The sequence below is a fragment of the Mus pahari genome, chromosome 21 (genome assembly GCF_900095145.1).
Source record: "Mus pahari chromosome 21, PAHARI_EIJ_v1.1, whole genome shotgun sequence".
Classification (NCBI taxonomy): Eukaryota; Metazoa; Chordata; class Mammalia; order Rodentia; family Muridae; genus Mus; species Mus pahari.
The window spans coordinates 40,465,467-40,480,485 of NC_034610.1; the positions used below are offsets into that span (position 1 = coordinate 40,465,467).

The window sequence follows — 15,019 nt, forward strand, 5'->3', positions numbered from 1 at the left end:
TGCAGTTTATTTCTGGTTTCTCCTCCATGTGCAACTAATTCCTCTTTTTAAGCTGCTAATTCATAAACACCCTTACAAACAGTGATGACCTTGAAAACACCAGAGTCCTTGACAAATATGTGTTCTGCACAAATCTCATCAAAATATAACAGTAACAAGGCAGGGATATTCTAGTCCCCATGGAAACAACTGTGGGATTTAGAAGGGCCAATGAAACCTTCAGTTTTCATTTAGGAAACACATAACCTCATTTGGTTTTAGCAGAACATTTTGATGCTACAGACAATTCAAAGAAAGACATAAATGGAGTTTATTTCCCAAGTTCACACCATCAGTAAGATACAGGGCTGAGTTTAAGCCAATTAATTACCACTTCTAACATTTTATATTATGTTTTATCTCAAAGAAAATAAAAGTTTATTTTTACATGATCTTCAGGCATTTGTGATTTTTTTTAAAATTTTTTCCTCTATGTTATCTTAGGAAAACACAACAAATAGTAATGTTTAATAGAATTTATCAACATATATGCTATTTTTTCAATTCAAAATATTATGCATAAACAATTTTGTAGAAGTAACATTTTCACTGATTTGTAAAAATAGTAAAATTTGGGAAAAATGTTCTAAAATCACTATGCATCTCTTCAGTAGATAAAGACTATAATTTAAAGAATCTACCTATTTAACTGACAGCATGGGTATTACTATAAATGTACCATTATAAAATATTCTAAAATTTATAAGTCAAGAAAGGTAATCACAATCTCAAAGCAGTTCTACCTAACAGATACAAAATGTGACCTGACCTTTTCATGAGATATCTTTATACATAACAAAAAAATGACAGATCTACTTGCACAAACTAATAAGATCAAAGAGCTATGAAAATATAGAGAATAAAAATGGTGTTTGCTAAACCATAATTTGCAGAATGGTTACCAAATTGAGATTTACCAGCATATTTTGAGCAGCATAGAACATGATTACTACCATTTATGATGAATTAATGTCAGTTACCAGAAATTTATAGTAAAATGCCCAAGGACATAGTTTTTCTTTAGTTTTGAAAAAAATTAAAGGGAAAAAAAAAACAAAGAGGAAAGTGAGATTCGTTTATTCTAAACTGGTAGATGACAACTGGACATTGCTGAAAAAAAAAAATCATCTGTCTCAACAACCCCCCTGCAGCCTCTTCATGGAAGCTGAAATATCACTGTTAAGAGTGAGCACTCTTCTCTCACCGGGCGTCTACATCAGAGTGACATCATCTTTAAACCCTACATGGCAATACCTAATGCACTGCCTTGATGCCCAGGGAAGACAGGGCAACCTGGTAGTCCAACTACTTCCTTAAGATTATCCAACTTTTAGATGATTACCCAGAATGCTTCATTGTGGGAGCAAACAATGTTGGCTCCAAGCAGATGCAGCGGATCTGCATGTCCCTCCAAGGGAAGGCTGTGGTGCTGATGGGCAAGAATACTATGATGAACAAGGCCATCAGGGGGCACCTGGAGAACAACCCAGCTCTGAAGAAACTACTGCCTCACATCCGAAGGGAACATGGGCATCGTGTTCATCAAAGAGGACCTCACTGAGATTAGGGACATGCTGCTGGCCAATAAGGTGCCAGTTGACGCTTGAGATGGTGCCATCGCCCCATGTGAGGACACTGTGCTTGCTCAGAACACTGGTCTGGGACCTGAAAATTCCGATTTCTTCAAAGCTTTAGGCATCATCATTAAAATCTCCAGAGGCACCACTGAAATTATGAGTGAAGTGCAGCTGATAAAAACCGGGGACAAAGTAGAAACCAGTGAAGCCACACTGCTGAACAGCTCCTGCTTCTTTGGGCTGATCATCCAGCAGGTGTTTGACAGTGGCAGCATTTACAACCCTGAAGTGCTGGACATCACAGAGCAGACCCTGCACTTTCGCTTCCTACAGGGAGTCCGCAATGTGGCTAGCGTCTATCTGCAGATGGGGTACCCAACTCTTGCCTCAGTGTGGCACTCCATCATCAATGGGTACAAGCGGGTCCTGGCTTTGTGTGTGGAGACTGAGTACACCTTCGCGCTTGCTAAAAAGGTCAAGGCCTTCCTGGCTGATCTATCTGCACTTGTGGCTGCTGCCCCTGTGGTGGTGGGGGTGGGGGGGTGGAGGGGTAACCAGGAAATAGGATATCATAGAATGGGGATGATGGAGGGGTAACGGGGAAGTGGGATATCACTTGAGATGTAACGAATGGAATGATTAATAATGATGATGATGATGATGATGATGATGATGATGATGGTGATGATGATAAAATAACATAAAGAAAAAAGAATGACCCTTAAATGGATTTCTCAACTTAAAAAACAAACTTGGAATAGAAAGTTTAGCATACATTAATCTGTTTTTTTGTAGGGAGAAGCCAACCGCATAACAAGGGGCCCAAAGTATCAATTAAAGGAAAGAGCAATACAGTGTTTAGAAATAAGAGAACTGTGACATGGTTAAATCATTGACTCTTGTCAGCTCAAATCTGTATCCACCAACCCACTGAAACTCCTAGAATATTGCAACAACAAACTCAAGATAACATACCTCAGGAATGCCCACGGAGAAGAAAATAGTGTAGTTTTCCAAAGAATTCTTTTTTTTTTTTTAATGGAAAAGTAAATACACATACTGATTTAGGACAGATATTTTAGATACAAAAAAACACTGACAGACAAGAGGGCTATTGCATTTTCCAGTATGGAGTTAAGTGGGAGCCTGATGTTTTATTGTAGGGAAGAATGGCATTATGGTAGACTGGGTGAGTCTCCTATTTCACAAGATTTCTTTGAATATGTGAGCATGACGAGCTTTTGAAGGCAAAAAGAAATGACTGGTTTTGCTTCAAAGTAGTAAGTTGTGGTTGTAAGCATAGATAACAAACCATTACAGAAGCAGTTTGCATCTTGGTTTTTTTTTTTTTCACAGTATAACTGATTTTTCAACATATAGGAATAAGCTACCATTGTCTATTTTAATCAAATTCCATTCATAAAACAGTGTAGTTTCAGGGATGTGGTGTAACTTATAAAATTGAAACAGGATTTAATTTGATAACTTCTAGTGGATAATGAATAATTTGAGAACATACAAGCAATTGATTATGATCAATAGAACCTATTTTGAGTATCGATAAAATGATAAGTGAGGAAAAGAGCAAATAATTGAAACTGAAAATAACTGTAAGTTGATAGGCTTCTTTAACAGTATTTTTCTCTTATGCTCCCTATAACTTTAACTTTGTCATTCACAGCTTGATGCAATCAAACCTCTAGTGTTATTTTAGGGCCCTTCATTCCTAATATTCTATGATTGGCCTTTTTCTTGTTATTATGGACTCTGAGGCCAGGGAGGGCAGAGACTGATTTTTTAGGAGAAATGGATGCTGTCAGGAGGGAATCCAGCATTTTCCCTATGAATTATCTCAAGAAAACTTGATACCTGAACAATTGCTACCCAGGAGGCATATCATTATGACTCATATACCATAGAAAAAGACTATGGGTTATTAAATTTATAATCTTAAAGCACTATATGTATTTATAAAAACCTTATTATGAAGGCCAGAGTGATGGCTTGGTAGGAAAAGGAACTATGTTCTAAGCCAAAGACATTAGCTGGATTCCCAGGATTAACATGATGGAAGGAAAGAACTAACTTTTGAAAGTTGTCCTTTGGTTTTCACACCTATACCATAGCACACATACACATGTACACACACACACACACACACACACAAACACACAAAGAAAAAATAAACAAACGTAATAAAAAATAGACCAATTAAATAATTAATATACAAAATTTTCTCCATTTGAAGAGAAATTACTCAATTGAATCTTTATTATAATATACACATCTTTGGCAAAATTATTCATTAGAGTTTATTTTTTATTCAATTATTTTATTTATTTACATTCCAAATGTTGGCCCCCTTTCCAGTCCTCCTGCTTGGGTTCTTCACCCTTCTACCTCTGACAGGGTGCTCTCCCATCCCAACCACCCACCCCCACCTAATTTTTATAGCCAGAAGCTAGAAACAACTCAGATGTCCCTCAACCAAAGAACGGATACAGATATTGTGGTTCAGTTACACAATTGAATACTATTCATCTATTAAAATCAAGGGCATCATGGATTTGGCAGGTAAGTGGATGGAACTATAAAATATCATTCTGAGTGAGGTAACCCAGACCTAAAACAGAATGAATGCTATGTACTCAGTGATAAGTGGATATTAGCCCAAAAGTTCAGAATACCTCTGATACATCTCACAGACCATAGGAAGCTTAACATGAAGGAAGACCCAAGTGTGAATGCCCGAAAATGATTTAGAAGGGGAACAAAATAATCACAAGAGGGAGGCAGAAGGAGGGAGGAAACTGGGTGGGAGAGCAGAGCAGGAAGGAAAAAGGAGAGTTTACTAAATTTTTTTTAAAAGTCATCATAAAGAGACAAATAATAGGAGAAATACACAATGTGTTGAAGCTCTTTCTTATCCAAGGGCTTTTATTAGTGTGTCACCTGCTAAAAACTGGTAGACTGTTTAGGTAAAGAAAATGTAGCTTGATATACAGAGAAAGAGAAAAAATAGAGGGATTTTTAAATCTCATTTATCTTATTATTTTTTCTTGCTGTTTTATCAAATTATTTGATGTGATTTTAGCTAAAAAGGAAAGATAGTACTCAACAACACACTGTAGAGAAATAATCATAGCTATAATACGGCTGGAACAAAAGTAAAAACATATTCTTTACCAGGAGCAAGGAGCATGCTGGGAAATATGGAAGACCATGAATGCAGATAATTATTCTGCATGCTTTATTAAATGAGAAACCTAAGGCAGTGTTGAATAGTAACAGAATGGAACTTGAAGTCATTTCAGAAGCCTGGAGAAAACTGTTACAAGGACGTAATTGACATAGGTCTAAAAGACTAAGGATTTTTCTAAAATAAGCCATATTTATTATCCCAGGAAAATGAAACCAAATGTAAGAAAATTTTGCATACATAATAACATCGATGCTAAGGCATATTTTAACGATGAAAATTTCTGTGTCTGGGGATGATGAAAAAGCAAATTGCAATAATATTAAGAAAAAATTCATTCTTACTTTAAAACTCTGTCATTTGGGGTCATTATGTAAAATAGATTACAAATTCTTATTGAGTAGTTTTTATTGATATTACCTGGAATTTTAGATCACATTACTTCCATGGGATCATAATCTGGGAATTATTTAAACTCTCTGTTCTTAGTCTCATAATCTGATAACATAAGGAAATTTCCACCCCTTTCCAACTACATAAAATCATGAGAAAGAATCTCAATGTCTCAATAGTTTAACAATGGTGGTTCCTAACTTTCCTAATGCTACAACACTTTCCTACATTTCCTCATGTTATGGTGACCCCAACCATAAAATTATTTTGTTGCAACTTCATAACTAATTTTCTACCGTCAGCAACAGTAATATGAATTATCTATGTTTTCTGGTGGTGTCAGGAAACCCCTGTGAACGAGTTATTATACCTCCCCAATGGGGTTCTACAAACAGGTTGAGAGATACTGCTTTTGTGTTTAGAAACGCAATAGGATGCAAACATAACCAGAAAATAAAGTACCGATTAAATAAAAATGATGCAGGGACAAGATTAACACAAGATTAAACCAGACAAAATCTATGGATATATAGGGTAGTCAATCCTCACATCATCCCACTCCCTATTGAAAACTATCAGCTGTGGATAGGTGTTAGTAGGGAACAAATATTATTATTATTATTTATTATTATTATTATTATTATTATTATTATTATTATTATTATTATACCATCATCATAATCATATTTAGAATGATGCTCTGCTAGGTTTCCCATACTAGAGTTATTGGTCCCACACCCCATAGCCATGCCTATTTTGGGAGTACTATCCGAACATAGTGTATTATTTAAAAATAAATAAATTAAAACTCATGAAATAGAAATGGGGTATTTGAGGAAGGATATGAGAAAATTGTAGAGGGTGTTGGGGTGATCATTTTTCATTGTATACATGTATGCACTTCTCAAAGCAAGAATAAAAACAACATTTATGAACCAGACATGCAGTTTAGTCTCCATGTGGGTCTCTCAACAACTGGACCGGAGGCTCTTCCTAAAATTATAGCTGGACTGTGGTATCTGTTCCTCAATATGGCTGCCATGCCTGGCCTCAGGGGAGAGGATGCTCCTAATCTGGCAGGGACTTTATGTTTTAAGGTCCAGGGATTCCTAGGGAGTCCCCACCCTCTCAGAGGGGAAGGGGAGGGAGGAGGGAGTCTTTGAGGATGGGACCAGAAAGGGGGCAGAGTTTGGAATGCAAATAAAGAAACAAATTTAAATTTAAAAAATACATGTGATGAAAGCAAGAAAATAATATACAAGTTTTAAACTCTTGAAACGAGAACCCAGCTACTGCTTAAACACATTCTATAGGATAGTTCTTAGAAGTTATTATTCATTCACTCACAAGGCAAGTGTTAACTAAGATGGATGTAGTGTAAGCTGAAGTCAATGACATGGCATCAAGGATGGCCTGCAGCCTCCTTTCTCTGTGGAGCTCTCAAAGAAGTCACATATTTATATGGAAAAAAAAGAAAACTGAAATCCTAATAAGGTGGAACCCCAAAGCGGGTGAGAGGATAGAGAACGAAATGTGAGGAAAGCCTTTGTTCTTGCCTGCTTGCCCTCACTCTCACTGGAAGTTTTCTTCCTTCACTGGCATTAGAGCACACTTCCTAATACATATATTAGAGCATATATATATATATATATATATATATATATATATATATATATATGGAAGGCAATATATATGTGGAAGAAGAAATATATTTTTTCCAGTTATGTTTCTCTAGAAAACTCTAATACAGTAATGATATATTTTCATTCATGCATTTGTATCTGTGTTTGTGTGTGTGTGTGTGTGTGTGTGTGTGTGTGTCTGTCTGTCTGTCTGTCTGTCTGTGCTTGGGAGTACCCATGGAGCCCTGAAGATGATTATCAGATTCCCTGGAGCTGAAGTTACAAGAAGTTTTCAGCCATCTAAAAGTTGTGCTGGGAGACCACTTAGGTTCTCTAAAAAATTACAAAGGCTTTTCACCACTGAGCCATCTCTTCAGGGCTACCTTATAAAAGAAATCTTTATTTGTTAAGTGTATCTACGTGCCTGTATGTGTCTGTACACATGTGTGGCTGTCAGAATATAAGTTGTAGGAATCAGTTCTTTATTTCTACCTTGAGGGTTCCTTCAATCAAACTCAGGTTTCCAAACCTGTCAGTGAGCATCAATTCCTTCTGAGCATCAAATGTGAGCATAACCATGTTTGATGAAGAAGCGTTAGTGGCCTTAAATGACTACTAGTGATCTTAAGTTTCCCCCTGACAATGAGATAAAAAGACAAATGCTAGAAAAATTAATTAATGAACTGATTAAATAATAATTCTGGTAAATTTTTTCCTTACCAACAGAAGAAAATTGTAACTAACCTGCAAAAACAAACCGCGGAGACCCCATGTCACACCTATAAGAAGGATTTAAAATAAAGTTGGCAATATTAATTGTTGACAATGTGCTCAGAAAATATAAATCATATTCTTTCTACAATTATTTTTCCAATTTTTATTAGTTATTTACTTCATTTACATTTTAAATGCTATCCCCAAAGTCCCCTATACCATCCCCCCTATTTCTACAATTATAAATCAGTAAAACTGTATTGAAATAGAGTTTGACATATCTATATCTATCTAGTTCTATATCTACATATATTCTATCTATCTATCTATCTATCTATCTATCTATCTATCTATCTATATCACATTTACCATATGAGGCACTAGGGTTATATATTACTATTTATCCCCAAAATAAGTCTATTTAATTTTCAAGAGCTAGGGTGTAGAAGAGGGGAAAGTTGAGTTCTAAGTGATAGAAAGGAGTAATATTTAAGATGATTCAATTATTCTACATCTTAACTTGTAAAGTCTTACATGGCAGAAAATAAAAGGTACATTTTCCTGAATGGAGATTTAATTTAAAAAATGTCTCAATTACATGACCAAAGTAAACAGATTTATACTACAAACTGCTCGAACATGGGAAAGGAGGATTCATTGTCAGAACATCTAAAAACTTGTTCCTTTGTATGTTCAAAGGTAAGGCAAGAGTCATGTGTGATATTAATTATTTTCACAGAAACATAGCTTGATTGTAGTTCAGACCCTACTTCCATAGTGATTAAGACAGCACCTATATCACAGGACTCTAATTGTCATATCTGAAGGTAAGTTGTGTTTCTATTTATATCTCCTGAGACTATCAGCAATTTGTGCAAAGTAGGTAGAAAGGCTTCATGAACACACAAAAATCATTTCCTTTTATATCTGAAAGTCAGTAAGATCTTTTCTAGGTTTGATTATTTATGTTTTTTTTTTAAGTAAAAAGCAAAAACACAAACCAGGAAATTTTATGGTGAAAATATTTGGAAATATCAAGGTGACTTAGTGCTGCTATATTTTTCAATACATTTAGTTCATTATTCACTTTACATCCCAATGTCAGCTCCTATTTCCTCCTAGTACCCTCTCATGGCAATTCCCTCCTCCTCACTCCCAACCCACACTACCCCATAACTCCACACCCCCACCATCCATCCCCTACACATGAAGTCATTCCAGTACTAGGGGCATCCATGCTCACTTAGGCCAGATAAGTTAGCTCAGTTAGGGAAACAGGATCCACAGGCAGGCAGGCAACAAACAGATTTTTCTTCAGCCCCCCTCCCTTCATGGATTGTGGGACCCACGTGAAGACCAAGCTTGGCTTCTGCTACATGTGTTCAGGGGGCCTGGGTTCAGCTCTTTGGTTGGTGGTTCAGTCTCTAGGAGATCCCAAAGGTCAAGTTTAGTTGACTCTGTTGATTTTTCTGTGGAGTCCCTGTCCTCTTCGGGTACCCCAATTATTCCCCCAACTTTTTTGTACGACTCCCCTCGCTCCATCTAATGTTTGACTGTGGATCTCTGCATGTTTTGGCTGCTGGGTTGAGCCTCTCAGAGGACAACTGCCTATGAGCTAGACTCCTGCCTACAAGCATAACAGGGTATCATTGATAGTGGCAGGGATTGGTTCTTGCACATGGGATGGATCTCAATTTGGTGGCAGTCATTGGTTTGCCACACAGAAGAAGGCAAATAGATCACATTTATCACCCTGCACAAAACTGAAGTCCAAGTAGATGAAAGATCTCAACCTAAAATGGAATACATTAAAACCTAATAGAAGAGAAAGTGGGGAACAGCTTCGAATACATTGGCACATGAGATAAAGCCAATGGCTCAGTCACTAAGGTCAACAATTAATAAATGGAACCTTATGAATGTGAATAGCTTTTGTAAATCAAAGAACACTGTCAATAGGACAAAACAGCAACCTACATATTGGGAAAAATCTTCACCAACTATACATCTGTATTCAAAATACATAAAGAACTCAAGAAGTTAGACACAGGCAAAACAAATAACCCATTTTAAAAGTGAGGGAGGGAACTAAACAGAATTCTCATCAGAGGAATCTTTTGATTGAGAAGCAATAGAAGAAATGTTTAAAGTATGGGTAATCAGGGAAACACAAATCAAAATGACTCTGAGATTTCCCCCTTACACCCATCAGAATGGCTGAGATTTTTTGTCTTGTTTCCAGGGAAACATTGTTTGTCAATTCCACCATTGTTTGTCAATTCCACCGCTGATTCAATCTACCTATCGTTCCGTTCTTCACCAGAGTATGAGCAGCTACTTCTTTGGTTGTGTGCTTCTCATAGAACTTTCAAAGCCTTCATTTATCATTTTCTTCAATGATATTCCGACAGCTGCTGCCTTTGAATGAGACACTCAGTTTCATCCTGACATAGGTGATCACCTAGGGGACACTATGGAGTAGAGTAGTAAGGTCTGCAAAATAATATCTCATTATTTATAAGATTCTACAAGCAAATACCATTGCTGAACATAAACATGTTAATTAGCTCTCTTCTTTCCCCTTTGCCTAGGGAGATAATCATACCAATATTTTTTGAAAACTCTCTTATATAATAAACACATCTTTTTTGTTTACTTTACTTCTCAACATGAGACACGCACCTGCATATCCTTAAAAGATATCTCCTGCATCAGTTCCTACTGTTGCAAGGATACTTTGTATCAAAGAATAGTGCCAGATGGAAAGTGTCAACAACTGGTTGAAGTCAATTGTGGTAAATAAAGGGGACAAAAATTTGCAGTGTATTTATGGTCCCATGTAACCAAAAATATTCCCAGAGCGATTCCTGAGTTTCTAAGATGTCGGGGCCTCAATAAATTTTATCCAGACTAGATGCCTGATTCTTTTGTATTCTTGCCTTGTTTCACTTTTTAAATTTTCTTTCCTTCTTCCCTAAGGTTACAGACAGGAATGGAGTCTCTTCATGATTTGGATCAAGTATGCTGCTGAAGGATTTGTCTAAGGGACCACCCCAGACAGAATTGGGTTTCAGCTTAATGTGCATATTTTTCCTTCCCAGAATTCTCTACCCTAGTACATTTTCTAAATGCTACCATAAAGCTTTTCTGAGTATGCCTAGAAAGAAAGGCATAGTTATTCCTTTTTCATTTGCCCTGCCTTTCCCCTTTGGATGCTGACTATAGCGTAGGTGTGATCTTGGTGCAGTAGGAATACTTATTCTTCTTCTAAAGATGCCCTGTCCACCATGAGGCTGCCTGCTGTGTTACTGTCCTCCATGCTGGCATGTCTTCTCCATTCCTCCCTTCTTTTGTACCTTATTGCTACTTCCTAAATTTCTAATAAAATTCTTTTATTAAAAAAAATCAAAGATGAGAGACAAATTTCCGCAATTTCATATGTTGTCTCCTCCGTGACTCAGCCAAATTTCTGATAACTCTTGTTTACTGCCTTTTAATTCTTTAATTGGCAGAGAAAATGAAGCTGATCCTTCACTCACTTACTGCTTCAACCTTCTCTTTCTTCCTTGAGGTGTGCTACTTCTACATAGCCCATATTACTGCTCTTGAACTTTTGACTATTCTGCCTCATCATCCTGAGAGCTGGATATCTGCCAGATTCTTAACTCGTGTATTAAAGTTATGGGTTTTTTTTTTTTTTATATTTCCAGAAATTCGATTTGATTTTTTTTTTTACAAAGTACATAGTTCTTGAAGATTGTGTTTGTTTCTTGCATAAATCATCTTCACTGTTCTCTAACAACATTCAACATTCCCACTTAGAAATATTAGGTATTCACATTTTTAAGTTTATTAAGGGTTAGCATCACCTTAACAGACATCCAAATGGTGGAACAAGTCTAATATGGGGAAGAATGCCTAATTTTGTAAAGAAGGACTGGCACCATTGTCTTGGAACCTATCAGAGTATGCACATAACCCTTGAGAAGGCAAGTCATAGAGTAAAGCAATTCAGTAATGAAAGACACATATAATTGCCTCCCATACACACACACACACACACACACACACACACACACACACGTGCTCAGAATTTCCCATTCTTCTATTATTTCCTCCTATTACATTACTTTAATGTATGTGGTGGTATATATTCTTATCCTAAATAATATATATGGGGCTCAGAAATATTTATGGGGCTTAATAGTTTCAAAAGCTACATTTGGAAAAGAGTCAGATGCAATTTTCGCTAAAATGGGCTTAAATCATATTCGTTCATTATACCATTGGATGATATTTCTGGAGGATAGTGTTTTGTTCTTGGTAGAGGCTTAGAAACAATTTGTTCAAGTCTCCAAGAATTTCCTTCTACGCTAAGGATTATAGCATCCAATAAATAGCACTCTGTATTCAAAATCAGTGTCCTAAACTGTTTGAAAAATGATCAAAAGAAAATTGACAAAAAAAAAAACAAAAACAAAAAACAAAAAAAAAACCACCATATTGATTACCCACGGAAATGATATTGTGGGAATAAGAAATGACCTTCCTGATAACAAATTACATGATTCCTGAACATTTTCTTAGCTGCACTCTCATCACAGAAAGTGTTGTCAATCTTCTCAATGATTTACTTTGTTTATAAACCTATAACATTTAAAGATATGAGAGTACACACCAAAGTGGTGCTATCTCAGATAAAGGGTGGGAAAAGAGACTGGTTGTGGACTACTTTTTCCCCAAGCTAAATAATAAAGTAACCTTTTCTTCCTTCCTGAGGAGAAGCCAAGGGTGTTAAAGCTTCTGAATATGGAAGAAAATGTCATGGGGGGCTCATAAGCAATGGCCTACAATTAGGAGTGTTCCGAGGCACTCTGGGAATATTTGTGAGACTGTACTGGGGTGAGGTTACCAGCACAGCTGTAGATCCTTTCTATGTCTTCTCTCAGCATATTATTTAACAAATATTTGTGGACACAGAACCAGCAGGAAGCAACTCTAACCCCAGAGCAGCTGAGCTAACTACAATCACTAAGTAAAACCACCCCTCTTGGGATTTGCCAGATTCGAGAGAGCAGCTGCTGTGCTATTCTAATACTGGGGGGAGAACATGAGTTCAAGGGAAAATCAAAGTTTCCTTTTTTTTCTTTTTTCTTTTTTCTAATTCCTCAGGGAGGACTCAAAGCTAACATCTTCCACAACTTGAAGAGGAAGGAAAATTGAATCTGTCAAGCATATTAAAAAATAGTGGATCTGTGACGTTCTTAAAAACACCTTACTGATATTTGAAATATTTGTCATATTCCATGTAAACTTTTCACCTGAGCACCATGTCTTCTTTGGCACAAACTATTTTTGCTGTTTTTTTCCTTAGTAACTGTAGTAAGCAAAATTTCATTTTTCTTATAACCTCAAAAATCTATGGATTCTAGGCTTGTAGATGGTGATCATGTGTCCCTGGGGACAGATATTTCCTATGTTTATACCACTATTATGCTGTTCTTTCTGCTTTCACAGGAAGTCATATAAACATCATTAAGTCTATTTTATGAAATACTATCTTTATAAATGCAGGATTTATTTGACTAGGCTCCTATGCCTACTTGATCATCTTTTTTGGTGTAAGCACAGTGGCATTTGCAAGTGGATTTTGTCTACAGTGGAATTGACAGACAGTATAAAGTTTAAGCAGAATTTCCCTTCAGAAATGAATACAAGATGCTCAGAAACCTGCAGAAACCACACCTAATTATTTTTGTTGTTGTTACTAACTTATAAAACCTGTAGAGGTCATGTTAAATATGTACTTCTTCAGCCATGCCTTAAATAATGCAAAATCTTAAATAAGAGAGAAAGGTCATACACAAAGTATGTAAAGATTATTGTGAAAATCTCAGCCAAGATGTCTATGAATTGAAAGAGTGCTGGTGTGAGGGAAATCTGCATAAGCCAAGCAAGATATACATAGGAATTAAGACATACAGGTATGTTCTTAGATTAGTCCTATTTCCAAGCCATCGCCAGGTTATTATCTTTTAAAGGATTAGTCTAGAAAATGTTGCTGACCCCAGAAAGCCCAACGAAAGGGCAGAATTCTGAAAATGGCTAAAACTAAAATATTCACTACTGATTGCATTAAAGAGGAAGAACAGTATCTTTAAGAAGACATATTTTATTTAGTAGATAATAATAAAATATAGTATAGATGATAATTACACATTACTATTTTGATCACAGTAGGTCCCCAGTTTACACACTTTAATTATAAGTTTATAATTTCTATACAAATGTTTATAAATCAAAATACAAAATAATATAAAATTCTGCTGCAAGCCATGCTTTTGAAGAGGGAAATAAACTACTATTTTATCTAACACATGCTATTATTAGTTTTCTGAATGATTTTTGATAAGGTAACAATAGCAGCAAAGTTATGAAGTAGCCTTTGTTATAAGAATAACATAAAACTAGCCTATTAGAAAGACCACACTGGAAAATTGCCCCCCACCAAAGAGTTAAAGTGAATGAAATCAGGACAGTCTCATTTATTCTACTATTGAAACTACATTTGAAGGGCAGAATTTCTCAGTACTTTTCTGGAGGGTCCTGAATTACATTAAACAGTTCAATCATATTCTGGTGGCTTGAAATAGTCTAGGTTGAGAAGGTATCAATGTGAAAATTATCAATGCTACCAATAAGTGACTTGCTTTCCCTAGAAAAGTGTTGATTACTAAATATTTCCTCACACAAAAACTGTGAATTCCCTGTTCTAAAACTTACCTGCCATGTGTACTAAGAGACATAATCTCTGTAGCATACAAAGGATATTAAAAAAGTTAACATCTGTTTTGTTTGCCAAAAATGGGGGCTGCTTCGTTTCCTCTTCTACACTGGAACTAGAATTATCCCCCATACACAGGAGGGGTAACTACCAGGTGCAGGAATGCAATTATAAAGTGTGGAAAGGTGCTAGAAGTGAGTAGACTGCGACTGCGCAGAATGCATGCAGTCCACTGGGAGCACAAAGAACACATGGAGATCTTGCAAGACTTGACTTACAGTCTTCATTTTGTAGTGAAGGAAAGTGAGGAAGAAATACATCTGGAGAAAAAACTGTTTGTCTTGGCTGCTAAAATTCAATAGTCCCTAACGCTGTGGGTCTGGACCTAGATTTTTGTCACACATAAAAGTAAAAGATCTTTTATAAACAAAATAAAGTACGAAGCTGTTAAGTTAAAATAAAATAAAATAAAATAAAAAAACAACAACAAAAAACCAAAGCCTTGAAACAAATATGGCAGTATTAACCCTTAAGACCCTTAAAACAAGCTACTTCCTGATGACAAGACATAAGAATAAACTATTTTGTTTCATAAAAGAAATCAAGAAAATAACCGAAGATGGTGTGCCCTAGACAGATTTTACAAATCATTAGATAATGACTGAAAAGTGAAAATTTTATGCTTTTAATA

At 36.0% G+C, this 15,019-nt stretch overlaps 1 pseudogene; it reads left to right on the forward strand.

The window, feature by feature from the left end:
* The first annotated feature begins 1,309 nt into the window (after positions 1-1,309).
* Positions 1,310-2,213, forward strand: LOC110337974 (annotated as a pseudogene).
* The last annotated feature ends 12,806 nt before the right edge of the window (positions 2,214-15,019 follow it).